The 16,800-nt window shown below is 46.7% G+C and overlaps 1 protein-coding gene across 2 annotated transcripts in view; it reads right to left on the bottom strand.

Moving 5' to 3' along the window:
• The window catches only part of LOC139765627 (uncharacterized), a 463,254-nt gene that overhangs the window by 217,483 nt on the left and 228,971 nt on the right, over nucleotides 1–16,800 (bottom strand). The window contains exon 2 of one of the 2 annotated variants that reach the window (XM_071693307.1): nucleotides 5,803–5,913. The exons of the other annotated variant lie outside the window; for it this stretch is intronic. The gene's annotated coding sequence lies outside the window, so the exon portion shown is untranslated. The remainder of the gene's footprint in view (nucleotides 1–5,802; nucleotides 5,914–16,800) is intronic. 2 annotated transcript variants of the gene reach the window in all.

The raw sequence follows: 16,800 nt of genomic DNA, 5'->3' as shown, positions 1-16,800 counted from the left end.
CCACACTGGATCACCACAACAAGTGTCGTCACCACACTGGATCACCACAACAAGTACCGTCACCACACTGGATCACCACAACAAATGTCGTCACCACACTGGATCACCACAACAATGTCGTCACCACACTGGATCACCACAACAAGTGTCGTCACCACACTGGATCACCACAACAATGTCGTCACCACACTGGATCACCACAACAAGTGTCGTCACCACACTGGATCACCACAACAAGTGTCGTCACCACACTGGATCACCACAACAAGTACCGTCACCACACTGGATCACCACAACAAGTGTGGTCACCACACTGGATCACCACAACAAGTGTCGTCACCACACTGGATCACCACAACAATGTCCGTCACCACACTGGATCACCACAACAAGTGTCCGTCACCACACTGGATCACCACAACAAGTACCGTCACCACACTGGATCACCACAACAAGTGTCGGTCACCACACTGGATCACCACAACAAGTGTCGTCACCACACTGGATCACCACAACAAGTACCGTCACCACACTGGATCACCACAACAAGTGTCGGTCACCACACTAGATCACCACAACAATGTCGTCACCACACTGGATCACCACAACAAATGTCGTCACCACACTGGATCACCACAACAAGTGTCGTCACCACACTGGATCACCACAACAAGTACCGTCACCACACTGGATCACCACAACAAGTGTCGTCACCACACTGGATCACCACAACAAGTACCGTCACCACACTGGATCACCACAACAAATGTCGTCACCACACTGGATCACCACAACAAATGTCGTCACCACACTGGATCACCACAACAAGTGTCGTCACCACACTGGATCACCACAACAAATGTCGTCACCACACTCCATCACCACAACAAGTACCGTCACCACACTGGATCACCACAACAAATGTCGTCACCACACTGGATCACCACAACAAGTGTCGTCACCACACTGGATCACCACAACAAGTGTGGTCACCACACTGGATCACCACAACAAGTGTCGTCACCACACTGGATCACCACAACAAATGTCGTCACCACACTGGATCACCACAACAAGTGTCGTCACCACACTGGATCACCACAACAAGTACCGTCACCACACTGGATCACCACAACAAGTGTGGTCACCACACTGGATCACCACAACAAGTGTCGTCACCACACTGGATCACCACAACAAGTACCGTCACCACACTGGATCACCACAACAAGTGTGGTCACCACACTAGATCACCACAACAAATGTCGTCACCACACTGGATCACCACAACAAATGTCGTCACCACACTGGATCACCACAACAAGTGTCGTCACCACACTGGATCACCACAACAAGTACCGTCACCACACTGGATCACCACAACAAGTGTCGTCACCACACTGGATCACCACAACAAGTACCGTCACCACACTGGATCACCACAACAAATGTCGTCACCACACTGGATCACCACAACAAATGTCGTCACCACACTGGATCACCACAACAAGTGTCGTCACCACACTGGATCACCACAACAAATGTCGTCACCACACTCCATCACCACAACAAGTACCGTCACCACACTGGATCACCACAACAAATGTCGTCACCACACTGGATCACCACAACAAGTACCGTCACCACACTGGATCACCACAACAAATGTCGTCACCACACTGGATCACCACAACAAGTGTCGTCACCACACTGGATCACCACAACAAATGTCGTCACCACACTGGATCACCACAACAAGTGTCGTCACCACACTGGATCACCACAACAAGTACCGTCACCACACTGGATCACCACAACAAGTGTCGTCACCACACTGGATCACCACAACAAGTACCGTCACAACACTCGGCTGAAATGTTTGCCGTAGGAGGTGGGGGGGGGGGGGGGCGAGGCTGTATGATCATTGACCACTAGGTTATGACGTCACACCTACGAGTCGAATGGTAGAGTTTCTAGGTCGTGCTGTCGTACTTAATGTCGTGTTCAATGGTCATCTTGTCTTGATCAAAGGTCGTAATGTCATGTTCAAGGGTCGTCCCTTAGTGTTCAAGGGTCCTAACGTTGTGTTCATGGGTCGTCTTGTCGTGTTGATGGGTCGTACTATCGTGGTCAAGGGTCGCGCTGGTGTGTTCCAGGGGGTTATCAGAGTGGATATTGGGAGTGACCTGCCGGGCACGACGCACCTGACACCAGCCCAACACCTTAAGGACTTAATGAAGGACATGTGGTGCAGGGAATGTGATGGTCTTCAAGATGGTCGGTGATGATTGGCTGGTGATGAGAGTGGCATCTGCGTGCGGGTGTTGATGATGGTGGTGATGAGTAATGTAGTGGTTGCAGGAATGGTGTTGGTGGGGTAGTGAGTGACGGTGGTGATGGTGAATAATTGTAGTGGCTGTGTTAGGGATGGGTAAAGAGGTGGTAGGAGGGGTACTGGTGGTGGTGGAGATGGGTGAATGATGGTGGTAGAAGGGGTACTGGAAGGGAAGGAAGAGACGGTGGAAGAGTTGGCAAAACATTAATGAGGTGGGTGTGGGTGTCTGTACTCTGGTGTATATCCAATATATTATCATTGTAGGTCACACACTAGAGGGAAGGGACAAGTCAAAGCTTGTTAACATTACTCAGGAACCGGGAAGAGCCAAGCTTATCGGGGTCTTAAGAGTGGGAACCTGGAATTCATATGGGTAAACTGAAGCCTTTGAAGGGCTGGGATTTGGGCTGGCTCATGTGGAAGGCTTCCTCACCGGTGCCTCGTCACTGCTTCATCTTTCCACATATTGTGGTGTATTAATAACTATTAATTCCCCGGAACACAACCATACTCTTGCCGTCTTGTTCTCTTTTGCTCCTCTCTTCTTTTTTCTTCCTCCCATTTTTCCTCTTTTCCGTTGATGTCTTCTAAACTCTACTGCTTCTTGTTATTCTAAGCCTCATATCTCGGTGCAAATAATTTTCTGGTGTTCTTTAATGCACCAGAAGCTTTCTGAGAGGCAGTGGCTGCAATTCCTGGATGGGAAACTCTGATGCCACCCCAGCTTCTCTTTACTGGAAAGCAACTGACCCCAACACGGACTGGAACATCTGGAATATGGAAGCTGCTGAAGGTAATATCACGCTTGATTACAAGCAGATCCGGAAGTACTGTGCGATGATACAAACCACCTTGACAGTATTGACCAGTGGTACGTACGTGGTCAGTGGTCGTCACTCAGTACCGGCTACTGTTACCAACTGACCGGTAACACCAGCCTGGCTACTGGTAACAGTGAGGTATTGACCAGGTAACACCAGCCTGGCTACTGGTAACAGTGAGGCACTGACCGATAACACCAGCCTGGCTACTGGTAACAGTGAGGTATTAACCGGTAACAAGGAGGAATGTAGTTCCTGAACCACTGGTAACAGATCCATCAGTTCTCAAACTTGCACCAGCCGCATGCAGCTTGCAAGTCATCTCGAGGTCTGTATCAGCAATATGACCTTTGTCTGGGGTCAGAAGATCACGGTCTAATTCAAGGAGAGGCGTTTCCAACACGTAGGCCATCATCTATGATCTTAAAAGGGGGGAGAATATTTCTTTTTTCTCTCTGCGAAGGCGAGATACCACTTACGAGTTGAATGACTAATATGTATCGCTAGTATATATCGCTAATATATATCGCTAACTCATCCCCCCCGGGGGGAGGGGGGGGAGGGAAAGGGGTTGAATCTCGCAGAATTTCTCTCCCAATATCTCATATAATTTCTCTGTCTTGTACCAGTCCCGTGTATACAGTCACTTCCAAAATTCATTACTAGGATCCCAATTCTTCTGCCACGGATTGAGTTGATATTCCTTTTAATGTGACTCCCAGGCGGTATGTGATTCCTCACCAGCTTGTGTCTAACAGTTGGTCACACTCTCTGCAGTCTAGAAACTGCATCGCGTGGCGTCTCCTCCTGCTTCAGTCGTTTCGAAATCTGTCGCACCCAGAGAGAACCAGGGGTTAATGTTTTCTCTGTCTACAGCGACTGACGTACTTTCGTGCGTCGTGTTGCACAGTAAACTGTGCTGCGCTGTTTGGAACGTGACCAGCGTCGGGTGAGGTGCACAGAGTGATCAGACCTCGCTCGATCGTCTCCTCAGCAGGATCCTAAGTTCCGTCCACTGACCACAGTGATGTAATGTTTCTATCGTACATACATGATGTTCGATACGTACGCAGATACAAGGAATGTTTGCATCGTACATACGTACATACATGATGTTGTATACGTACACAGATACAAGGAATGTTTGCATCGTACATACGTACATACATGATGTTGTATACGTACACAGATACAAGGAATGTTTGCATCGTACATACAATGTTAAGTTTCGTTTATCTCCACCTTAATAAAGCCATACGCCAGCCAAACTGCAACCATGCTCTACACATACGGAAGCCATAGAGTAACCAACATACAACTACACTACAACCATCCAGCAACCACACTACAACCATCCAGCAGCCACACTACAACCATCCAGCAACCACACTACAACCATCCAGCAACCACACTACAACCATCCTGCAACCACACTACAACCATCCAGCAACCACACTACAACCATCCAGGAGCCACACTACAACCATCCTGCAACCACACTACAACCATCCTGCAACCACACTACAACCATCCAGCAACCACACTACAACCATCCAGCAACCACACTACAACCATCCAGGAGCCACACTACAACCATCCTGCAACCACACTACAACCATCCTGCAACCACACTACAACCATCCAGCAGCCACACTACAACCATCGTGCAACCACACTACAGCCATCCTGCAACCATACTACAACCATCCAGCAACCACACTACAACCATCCTGCAACCACACTACAACCATCCAGCAACCACACTACAACCATCCTGCAACCACACTACAACCACCCTGCAACCACACTACAACCATCCTGCAACCACACTACAACCATCCAGCAACCACACTACAACCATCCAGCAACCAAACTACAACCATCCTGCAACCACACTACAACCATCGTGCAACCACACTGCAACCATCTAACAACTAAACTGCAACCATCCTGCAACCATACTACAACCATCCTGTAACCACACTACAACCATCCTGCAACCACACTGCAACCATCTAACAAGTAAACTGCAACCATCCTGCAACCACATTACAACCATCCTGTAACCACACTACAACCATCCTGCAACCACACTACAACCATCTAGCAACCAAACTACAACCATCCAGCAGCCACAATACAACCATCCAGCAACCACACTACAAGCATCCTACAACCACACTGCAACCATCTAGCAACCAAACTACAACCATCCTGCAACCACACTACAACCATCCTACAACCACACTGCAACCATCTAGCAACCACACTACAACCATCCTGCAACCACACTCTGTCTTACAACCACAATGTAACCATATGACTTAAAAATCATTACATTTCTTACACGATAAAACAATATTACCGACAAACAGATGATATGAATGTAACGAATATTATCGTAACGTCTCCAAACTTTTGTGTGGCCATATATACCTATGTTGTGAGGGGGATTAGAAGTATCATTATCATATATATATCTAGGTTGTGAAGGATATTAGAGGTATCATTATCATATATATATATATATATATATATATATATATATATATATATATATATATATATATATATATATATATATATATATATATATATATATACCTAATTTGTGAGGGAGATTAGAGGTATCATTATCATATATACCTAAGTTGTGAGGGAGAACACAATCAGCTGTGGGTCCTCCTACCTCCAGGCGTTACCCCTCACATCAACACATCGCACCAGTGGACTGGACCTGCTGCCCCAAGCGATACCCTGTGGAAGAGAAATACCCTCTCAATAAAGTGTCATCATTCAAATTAAGAAATAAGCAATTGCACGAATGAAATCTCAGGATAAAGTTCTGTATTTCTGAAACACTGTAGTACCTAGGAAAAAAGAATGATGACAGTACTTGTTCTTACTGACCGACAACACCATTCTGTGTTACTGTAATGTACTTGGTTCTTATTCCTACTGATGAACCACATGATTTATGATAGGAGATAAGGCATAGGTAGTAAGGTCGTAAACAACAGGCAACATCCACCCAACCCTCCCCTGACGAGCCTTGAAGTGATGCTGGTCTTAATAACTCTCTCATTATAAATGAACCACTGGGTTTGGCCCAGGATTTATCCTCACACACACCAAACACTCATCATGGTATATATATATATATATATATATATATATATATATATATATATATATATATATATATATATATATATATATATATATATATATATATATATATATATTGCACTACACCCTTGATCTTATCGTCCAACTTTGCTTTCAACATTTTTCCTTTCTTCTTCCTCACAATTCCTTGATGTCATTTAAGCGCTGGCGATCCTTGACCAGGGCTTCTCGTCCACGACTGAAGTCTTTGAACATATTTAAGAAAAAATAAAAAATAAAGAACGACCCAACTTTTGCCATGTAGGTTAATAGGATCACACAGGCTGCAGTCGTCCGCACACACACAGTGCTCACCTTATACCCCGGGAGGGTGAGGCGGGTGGGCTCTGCTCATGACACTAGTAGCCTGGCTGGGTCACACCAGGTCTGGGCCAGCCTTAGTATGCCCCGCACTACAACCCTGATCTGGCTTTACGACAGGCATAAATCTTCAGGTTGTTGTCCATCCAGGGCTTCTGTCCTAAATCATTGGCCAAGTGTACATGAAGAATGACAAGCATATATATATATGTATGTATATATATATATATATATATACATATCCCTGGGGATAGGGAAGAAAGAATACTTCCCACGTATTCCGTGCGTGTCGTAGAAGGCGGCTAAAAGAAGTGGGAGCGGGGGGGGCTGAAAATCCTCCCCTACTGTTTTCCTTTTCCCAAAGAATGAACAGAGAAGGGGGCCAAGTGAGAATTTTCCCTCTAAGGCTCTGCCCTCTGTTCTTGACGCTACTTCACTAATGCGGGAAATGGCGAATATATATATATATATATATATATATATATATATATATATATATATATATATATATATATATATATATATATATATATATATATATAGGCGTGCAAGGAATAGAGTGAATTAGAACAATGTGGTATACCGTGGTCAAGGTGCAATCAATGGATTGAACCAAGAGCATGTGAAGCGTCTGGGGTAAACCATGGAAAGTTTTGTGGGACCTGGATGTGGAAAGGGAACTGTGGTTTCGGTGCATTATACATGACAGCTAGACACTGGGTGTGAACGAATGTGGCCTTTGCTGTCTTTTCCTAACGCTACCTCGCGCACATGCGGGGGGAGGGGGTAGTCATTTCATGTGTGGCGGGGTGGCGACGAAATGGATGAAGGCAGCATGTATGAATAGGTAAATGTGTATATATGTATATGTCTGTGTATGTATATGTATGTATACGTTGAAATGTATAGGTATGTGTATGTGCGTGTGTGGGCATTTATGTATATACATGTGTATGTGGTTGGGTTGGGCCATTCTTTCGTCTGTTTCCTTGCGCTACCTCGCTAACGCGGGAGACAGCGACAAAGCAAAATAAATACAAATAGATAATATATATATATATATATATATATATATATATATATATATATATATATATATATATATATATATATAGCCTGTCAAAACTGTTGTGCTTTAGCCCAATCAAAGTTGACACCCTTTATTTAGTTAAGCAGAGGTAGGATGAACAGTTGGGCGAACTGTGCACCATCTGCCCACGCTGGGTATGGAATCCGGGCCAGTGGGTGTGAAAGAAAACGACAGTATGATCAGATTACACACGCAAATAAACATACCTACACAGCTTTCCATGGTTTACCCCAGACGCTTCACATGACCTGAATTCAATCCACTGACAGCACGTCAACACCGGTATACCACATCGATCCAATTCACTCTATTCCTTGCCCTCCTTTCACCCTCCTGCATGTTCAGGCCCCGATCACACAAAATCTTTTTCACTCCATCTTTCCACCTCCAATTTGGCCTCCCACTTCTCCTCGTTCCCTCCACCTCCGACACATATATCATCTTGGTCAATCTTTCCTCACTCATTCTCTCCATGTGCCCAAACCATTTCAAAACACCCTCTTCTGCTCTCTCAACCACGCTCTTTTCATTTCCACACATCTCTCTTACCCTTACGTTACTTACTCAATCAAACCACCTCACACCACACATTGTCCTCAAACATCTCATTTCCAGCACATCCATCCTCCTGCGCACAACTCTATCCATAGCCCACGCCTCGCAACCATACAACATTGTTGGAACCACTATTCCTTCAAACATACCCATTTTTGCTTTCCGAGATAATGTTCTCGACTTCCAAACATTCTTCAAGGCTCCCAGGATTTTCGCCCCCTCCCTCACCCTATGATCCACTTCCGCTTCCATGGTTCCATCCGCTGCCAGATCCACTCCCAGATATCTAAAACACTTTACTTCCTCCAGTTTTTCTCCATTCAAACTTACCTCCCAATTGACTTGACCCTCAACCCTACTGTACCTAATAACCTTGCTCTTATTCACATTTACTCTGAACTTTCTTCTTTCACACACTTTACCAAACTCAGTCACCAGCTTCTGCAGTTTCTCACATGAATCAGCCACCAGCGCTGTATCATCAGCGAACAACAACTGACTCACTTCCCAAGCTCTCTCATCCCCTACAGACTTCATACTTGCCCCTCTCTCCAAAACTCTTGCATTCACCCCCCTAACAACCCCATCCATAAACAAATTAAACAACCATGGAGACATCACACACCCCTGCCGCAAACCTACATTCACTGAGAACCAATCACTTTCCTCTCTTCCTACACGTACACATGCCTTACATCCTCGATAAAAACTTTTCACTGCTTCTAACAACTTGCCTCCCACACCATATATTCTTAATACCTTCCACAGAGCATCTCTATCAACTCTATCATATGCCTTCTCCAGATCCATAAATGCTACATACAAATCCATTTGCTTTTCTAAGTATTTCTCACATACATTCTTCAAAGCAAACACCTGATCCACACATCTTCTACCACTTCTGAAACCACACTGCTCTTCCCCAATCTGATGCTCTGTACATGCCTTCACCCTCTCAATCAATACCCTCCCATATAATTTACCAGGAATACTCAACAAACTTATACCTCTGTAATTTGAGCACTCACTCTTATCCCCTTTGCCTTTGTACAATGGCACTATGCACGCATTCCGCCAATCCTCAGGCACCTCACCATGAGTCATACATACATTAAATAACCTTACCAACCAATCAATAATACAGTCACCCCCTTTTTTAATAAATTCCACTGCAATACCATCCAAACCTGCTGCCTTGCCGGCTTTCATCTTCCGCAAAGCTTTTACTACTTCTTCTCTGTTTACCAAATCATTTTCCCTAACCCTCTCACTTTGTACACCACCTCGACCAAAACACCCTATATCTGCCACTCTATCATCAAACACATTCAACAAACCTTCAAAATACTCACTCCATCTCCTTCTCACATCACCACTACTTGTTATCACCTCCCCATTTGCGCCCTTCACTGAAGTTCCCATTTGCTCCCTTGTCTTACGCACTTTATTTACCTCCTTCCAGAACATCTTTTTATTCTCCCTAAAATTTAATGATACTCTCTCACCCCAACTCTCATTTGCCCTCTTTTTCACCTCTTGCACCTTTCTCTTGACCTCCTGTCTCTTTCTTTTATACATCTCCCACTCAATTGCATTTTTTCCCTGCAAAAATCGTCAAAATGCCTCTCTCTTCTCTTTCACTAATAATCTTACTTCTTCATCCCACCACTCACTACCCTTTCTAATCAACCCACCTCCCACTCTTCTCATGCCACAAGCATCTTTTGTGCAATCCATCACTACTTCCCTAAATACATCCCATTCCTCCCCCACTCCCCTTACTTCCATTGTTCTCACCTTTTTCCATTCTGTACTCTGTATATATACATATATGTATATATATGCGTTGCAGACAGTCATTCTCCAGGCCTAAACCAAATTGGCGATACAGTGATATATACAACTTTCTGCTGTCTAAGAAAACGGCACATAAGTATAACCAAAACTTATGAAGTTACGTAAATTTGTGGAAAGTAAAAGAAAAAGAAATGAAGTCATCGTCAGTATTTCTAAAAATAGCAAAAGAAATCCACAAGAATTTAATATCTATGGTAAAAGCAAGAGCGTTGTTACCAATCAATTGGTCCAGTGAATACAGAAAAACTGCGATTTAATCTAAGAAAATGAAACTATGGCAAAGATTTTATATGAAATGTTTTCAACTGTGTTTATTACTGAAGACTGCTCACATTCAAGATCTAGTCCCATTATTAAGGGATAACATATTCCTGTATACTGACAAACATGTTCAAAGATGGAGAGAAAGATACAAATGCACATGTCTGACAGGTTTTGTTCAAGAACAGTGAATATAGTTAAAATGAGATCGTTCAGCCCTTGACTTTTCTTTTCAACAAGTCATTTGCTACAGGAAAAATCCCAGAGAACTGGATGTTTGGCCATTGTAATACCAACATTATATAAGAAAATAAATCCATGTTTGAAAATTATCGACCCATTAATTGGACATCCTAGTTGGTCAACTTATGGAAACCATCGCTGGAGACAAGACTGAATCACCATGAGGATCGCCACTTGATTAACGACTCAGTATGGCTTACGACGTGACCGTTCATACCCGACAAATCTGCTTGATTTCCGTCATGATCTGCATGTGTGATGATAGTGAAACAGATGATGTCATCCATCTAGATTTTCATTAGGCATCCGTTAAAGCCTCTCATCAAAAGATAAATGGCGAAATTAGTTCGTTGTTTAGAAAAGTGACCTACTGGCCGTTACCAGAGAGTATACAAATTGATGGTCAAGCCGTAGAATGGTTAAGACATTATAAGTGGTGTGACGCAAGGACCAGTCTTGGGACAGGTTCTCTTTCTCATGCGAATCTGTTTATGACTTAATTACAAATGGCACCGTTTTGAGATATCAAAATTTGCAGACACTACTAAGCTGGAAGATAAAGATACAACAGAAACTGAACTTGTACGACTGCGAGCTGACAAACACGAATTAATTTCATTATCAATAAGTGCAGCAAAAACGAGAGGGCAAGCTACAGTATGAATTCTATTGAGCTACAAATGGTCAATGAAAGAAAAAAAGACTTGAATCTGATATTTAATCTCGGTTGACATCACGCAAAGTAAGCGGTATACTGAGTTAGTGAATAATGGGTGAACACAATTCTAGTATCCATAGGTAAGGAATTCGAATTCAGAGCGGAGAAAATGATCTTCACTCTTTACAATTCAGTGGTAGAGACAGAATTGAGAATTCAGGGACGAGCAACCAAGATGCTTCCCGGAGTGAGACACAAATCCCACAAGATCGAACAAGACGACTGGAACTTGTCCAACTTAGAAACGAGGAGGTTGAGAGGTGATATGATACGGGTGTTCAGGCTCTGATAATCTCGATTTACGCTGCTTATAGGAGTGTTGATTCGCCTGATTTCACTCACAGTAATGGACTGAAATTGGGCGATCGTTTTACCTCGATTGAGGCGAGGTACTTTTTTTCTTCTACAGGATTGTTAACACATGAAATAATTTACGAATTAGAATAATTGAAAGCAGCATCATAGATACTTCTAAGAACAGACTTTACTAACACTTCGTTCTAAGCCCACAACTGACTACGACTGACGTTATTTCCGCCTCGTGAGCTACCTGTAAACATAATAATATTTACAGATCTGGTCACCGTATTTAAGTACAGAGAACCAATAGTGAAAGGCAGGAAGACAGTAGTTACCTTACCGGACACACCCTCCAGCTGGCTGGCTGTCACCGGCATCAGCTCCACAGTCCTCTTTTCATCTCTTCTTTACCTGCCACCACTTCCCCATCTCTTCTCCCCACTGCCTTTCCCATGTGGTCTCTTGTTTTCTTACACTATTCACACTCTTTATTTCATTGTTTAAAGAAATCAGAAGGATGAGAATATATCTCAAAATAAGGATGGGGCGCCAATCAGAATTACCATTTGATATGGCTGGAAGCAGAGAGGAAGGCTATGAGATGGCAGACAGACAGAAACTCAAATCATCTGTTTGCTTCCCTACTCTTGCGACACACATCTCATATATTCCTGGTCCATTCCACTGTCACATACAGCCTCGAAAGAACGTCTGTTGCTGTCTGCCTTGCCTTGTATGTCTTTGTATCACAATTTCAACATCACCATCTCACCATACAGACTAATCCCTCACCATCACCTCGTCCTCACTACGAATACCACCTTCCATCATCATCACCTCATCATCAACACAACCCTATAATCATCACCTCATCATCATCAACACCACCCTCCATCATCATCACCTCATCATCATCAACACAACCTTATAATCATCACCTCATCATCATCAACACCACCCTCCATCATCATCACCTCATCATCATCAACACCACCCTCCATCATCATCACCTCATCATCATCAACACCACCCTCCATCATCATCACCTCATCATCAACACAACCCTATCATCATCACCTCATCATCATCAACACCACACTCCACCATCACCTCATCATCATCAACACCACACTCCATCATCACCTCATCATCATCAACACCACACTCCACCATCACCTCATCATCATCAACACCACACTCCACCATCACCTCATCATCATCAACACCACACTCCACCATCACCTCATCATCATCAACACCACCCTCCACCATCACCTCATCATCATCAACACCACACTCCACCATCACCTCATCATCATCAACACCACCACACTCCACCATCACCTCATCATCATCAACACCACACTCCACCATCACCTCATCATCATCAACACCACCCTCCACCATCACCTCATCATCATCAACACCACACTCCACCATCACCTCATCATCATCAACACCACCCTCCACCATCACCTCATCATCATCAACACCACACTCCACCATCACCTCATCATCATCAACACCACCCTCCACCATCACCTCATCATCATCAACACCACCCTCCACCATCACCTCATCGTCAACACAACCCCATCATCATCACCACTTCATCATCACCACCCCCCCATCATCATCACCCCATCATCACCACTTCATCATCACCACCACATCATCACCCTATCATCATCACTTCATCATCACCACCACATCATCACCCTATCATCATCACTTCATCATCACCACCACATCATCACCCCATCATCATCACTTCATCATCACCACCACATCATCAGCCCCACCCCCATCATCATCACCACCACATCATCAGCCCACACCCCATCATCATCACCACCACATCATCAGCCCCACCCCATCATCATCACCACCACATCATCAGACCCCCCATCATCATCAGCACCACATCATCAGCCCCCCATCATCATCACCACCATACCATCAGCCCCACTCTATCATCATCACCACCACATCATCAGCCCCACTCCATCATCATCACCACAGCATCATCAGCCCCACCCCATCATCATCAGCCCCACCCCCATCATCATCACCACCACATCATCAGCCCCACCCCCATCATCATCACCACCACATCATCAGCCCCACCCCATCATCATCACACCACATCATCAGCCCACACACCCATCATCATCACCACCACTCATCAGCCCACACTACCCACCCATCATCATCACCACCAATCATCAGCCCCACCCCCCACTCATCATCACCCACCATCATCATCACCACCACCCACATCACATCATCACCCCACATCATCAGCCCACCCACATCATCATCACCACACATCATCAGCCCCACCCCCATCATCATCACCACCACACATCATCAGCCCCACCCCCATCATCATCACCACCACATCATCAGCCCACCCCCATCTCATCACACCACATCATCAGCCCACCCCCATCATCATCACCACCACATCATCAGCCCCACCCCCATCATCATCACACCACATCATCAGCCCCACCCCATCTCATCACTCACACCCACCACCATCAGCCACACACATCTCACCCCCATCATCATCACCACCACATCATCAGCCCACCCCCCATCATCATCACCACCACATCATCAGCCCCACCCCCCATCATCATCACCACCACATCATCAGCCCCACCCCCATCATCATCACCACCACATCATCAGCCCCACCCCCCATCATCATCACCACCACATCATCAGCCCCACCCCCATCATCATCACCACCACATCATCAGCCCCACCCCCCATCATCATCACCACCACATCATCAGCCCCACCCCCCCATCATCATCACCACCACATCATCAGCCACCACCCCCATCATCATCACCACCACATCATCAGCCCCACCCCCCATCATCATCACCACCACATCATCAGCCCCACCCCCATCATCATCACCACCACATCATCAGCCCCACCCCATCATCATCACCACCACATCATCAGCCCCATCCCCATCATCATCACCACCACATCATCAGCCCCACCCACCCATCATCATCACCACCACATCATCAGCCCCCACCCCATCATCATCACCACCACATCATCAGCCCCACCCCCCCATCATCATCACCACCACATCATCAGCCCCACCCCCATCATCATCACCACCACATCATCAGCCCCACCCCCATCATCATCACCACCACATCATCAGCCCCACCCCCCATCATCATCACCACCACATCATCAGCCCCACCCCATCATCATCACCACCACATCATCAGCCCCACCCCCCATCATCATCACCACCACATCATCAGCCCCACCCCCCATCATCATCACCACCACATCATCAGCCCCACCCCCCATCATCATCACCACCACATCATCAGCCCCACCCCCATCATCATCACCACCACATCATCAGCCCCACCCCCCATCATCATCACCACCACATCATCAGCCCCACCCCCATCATCATCACCACCACATCATCAGCCCCACCCCCCATCATCATCACCACCACATCATCAGCCCCACCCCCCCATCATCATCACCACCACATCATCAGCCCCACCCCCCATCATCATCACCACCACATCATCAGCCCCAACCCCCATCATCATCACCACCACATCATCAGCCCCACCCCCATCATCATCACCACCACATCATCAGCCCCACCCCCCATCATCATCACCACCACATCATCAGCCCCACCCCCCATCATCATCACCACCACATCATCAGCCCCACCCCCCATCATCATCACCACCAAATCCTCAGCCCCAACCCCCCATCATCATCACCACCACATCATCAGCCCCAACCCCCATCATCATCACCACCAAATCCTCAGCCCCACCCCCCATCATCATCACCACCACATCATCAGCCCCACCCCCATCATCATCACCACCACATCATCAGCCCCAACCCCCCATCATCATCACCACCACATCATCAGCCCCACCCCCCATCATCATCACCACCAAATCCTCAGCCCCAACCCCCCATCATCATCACCACCACATCATCAGCCCCACCCCCCCATCATCATCACCACCAAATCCTCAGCCCCACCCCCCATCATCATCACCACCACATCATCAGCCCCACCCCCCATCATCATCATCATCACCACATCATCAGCCCCACCCCACCATCATCATCACCACCAAATCCTCAGCCCCACCCCCCATCATCATCACCACCACATCATCAGCCCCACCCCCCATCATCATCACCACCACATCATCAGCCCCACCGCCCATCATCATCACCACCACATCATCAGCCCCACCCCCATCATCATCACCACCACATCATCAGCCCCAAACCCCCATCATCATCACCACCACATCATCAGCCCCACCCCCCATCATCATCACCACCAAATCCTCAGCCCCACCCCCCATCATCATCACCACCACATCATCAGCCCCACCCCCCCATCATCATCACCACCACATCATCAGCCCCACCCCCATCATCATCACCACCACATCATCAGCCCCAACCCCCATCATCATCACCACCACATCATCAGCCCCACCCCCCATCATCATCACCACCACATCCTCAGCCCCAACCCCCCATCATCATCACCACCACATCATCAGCCCCACCCCCCCATCATCATCACCACCAAATCCTCAGCCCCACCCCCATCATCATCACCACCACATCATCAGCCCCAACCCCCATCATCATCACCACCACATCATCTGCCCCACCCCCATCATCATCACCACCACATCATCAGCCCCACCCCCCATCATCATCACCACCAAATCCTCAGCCCCAACCCCCATCATCATCACCACCACATCATCAGCCCCACCCCCCATCATCATCACCACCACATCCTCAGCCCCAACCCCCCATCATCAGCCCCACCCCCCCATCATCATCACCACCAAATCCTCAGCCCCACCCCCATCATCATCACCACCACATCATCAGCCCCACCCCCCATCATCATCACCACCACATCATCAGCCCCAACCCCCCCATCATCATCACCACCACATCTATAGCCCCACCCCCCCATCATCATCACCACCAAATCCTCAGCCCCACCGCCCATCATCATCACCACCACATCATCAGCCCCACCCCCCATCATCATCACCACCACATCATCAGC

This window comes from Panulirus ornatus, chromosome 55 (genome assembly GCF_036320965.1).
Source record: "Panulirus ornatus isolate Po-2019 chromosome 55, ASM3632096v1, whole genome shotgun sequence".
NCBI lineage: Eukaryota > Metazoa > Arthropoda > Malacostraca > Decapoda > Palinuridae > Panulirus > Panulirus ornatus.
The sequence above is the reverse complement of the archived record's forward strand: the minus strand, read 5'-3'. Positions and strand labels throughout refer to the sequence as shown.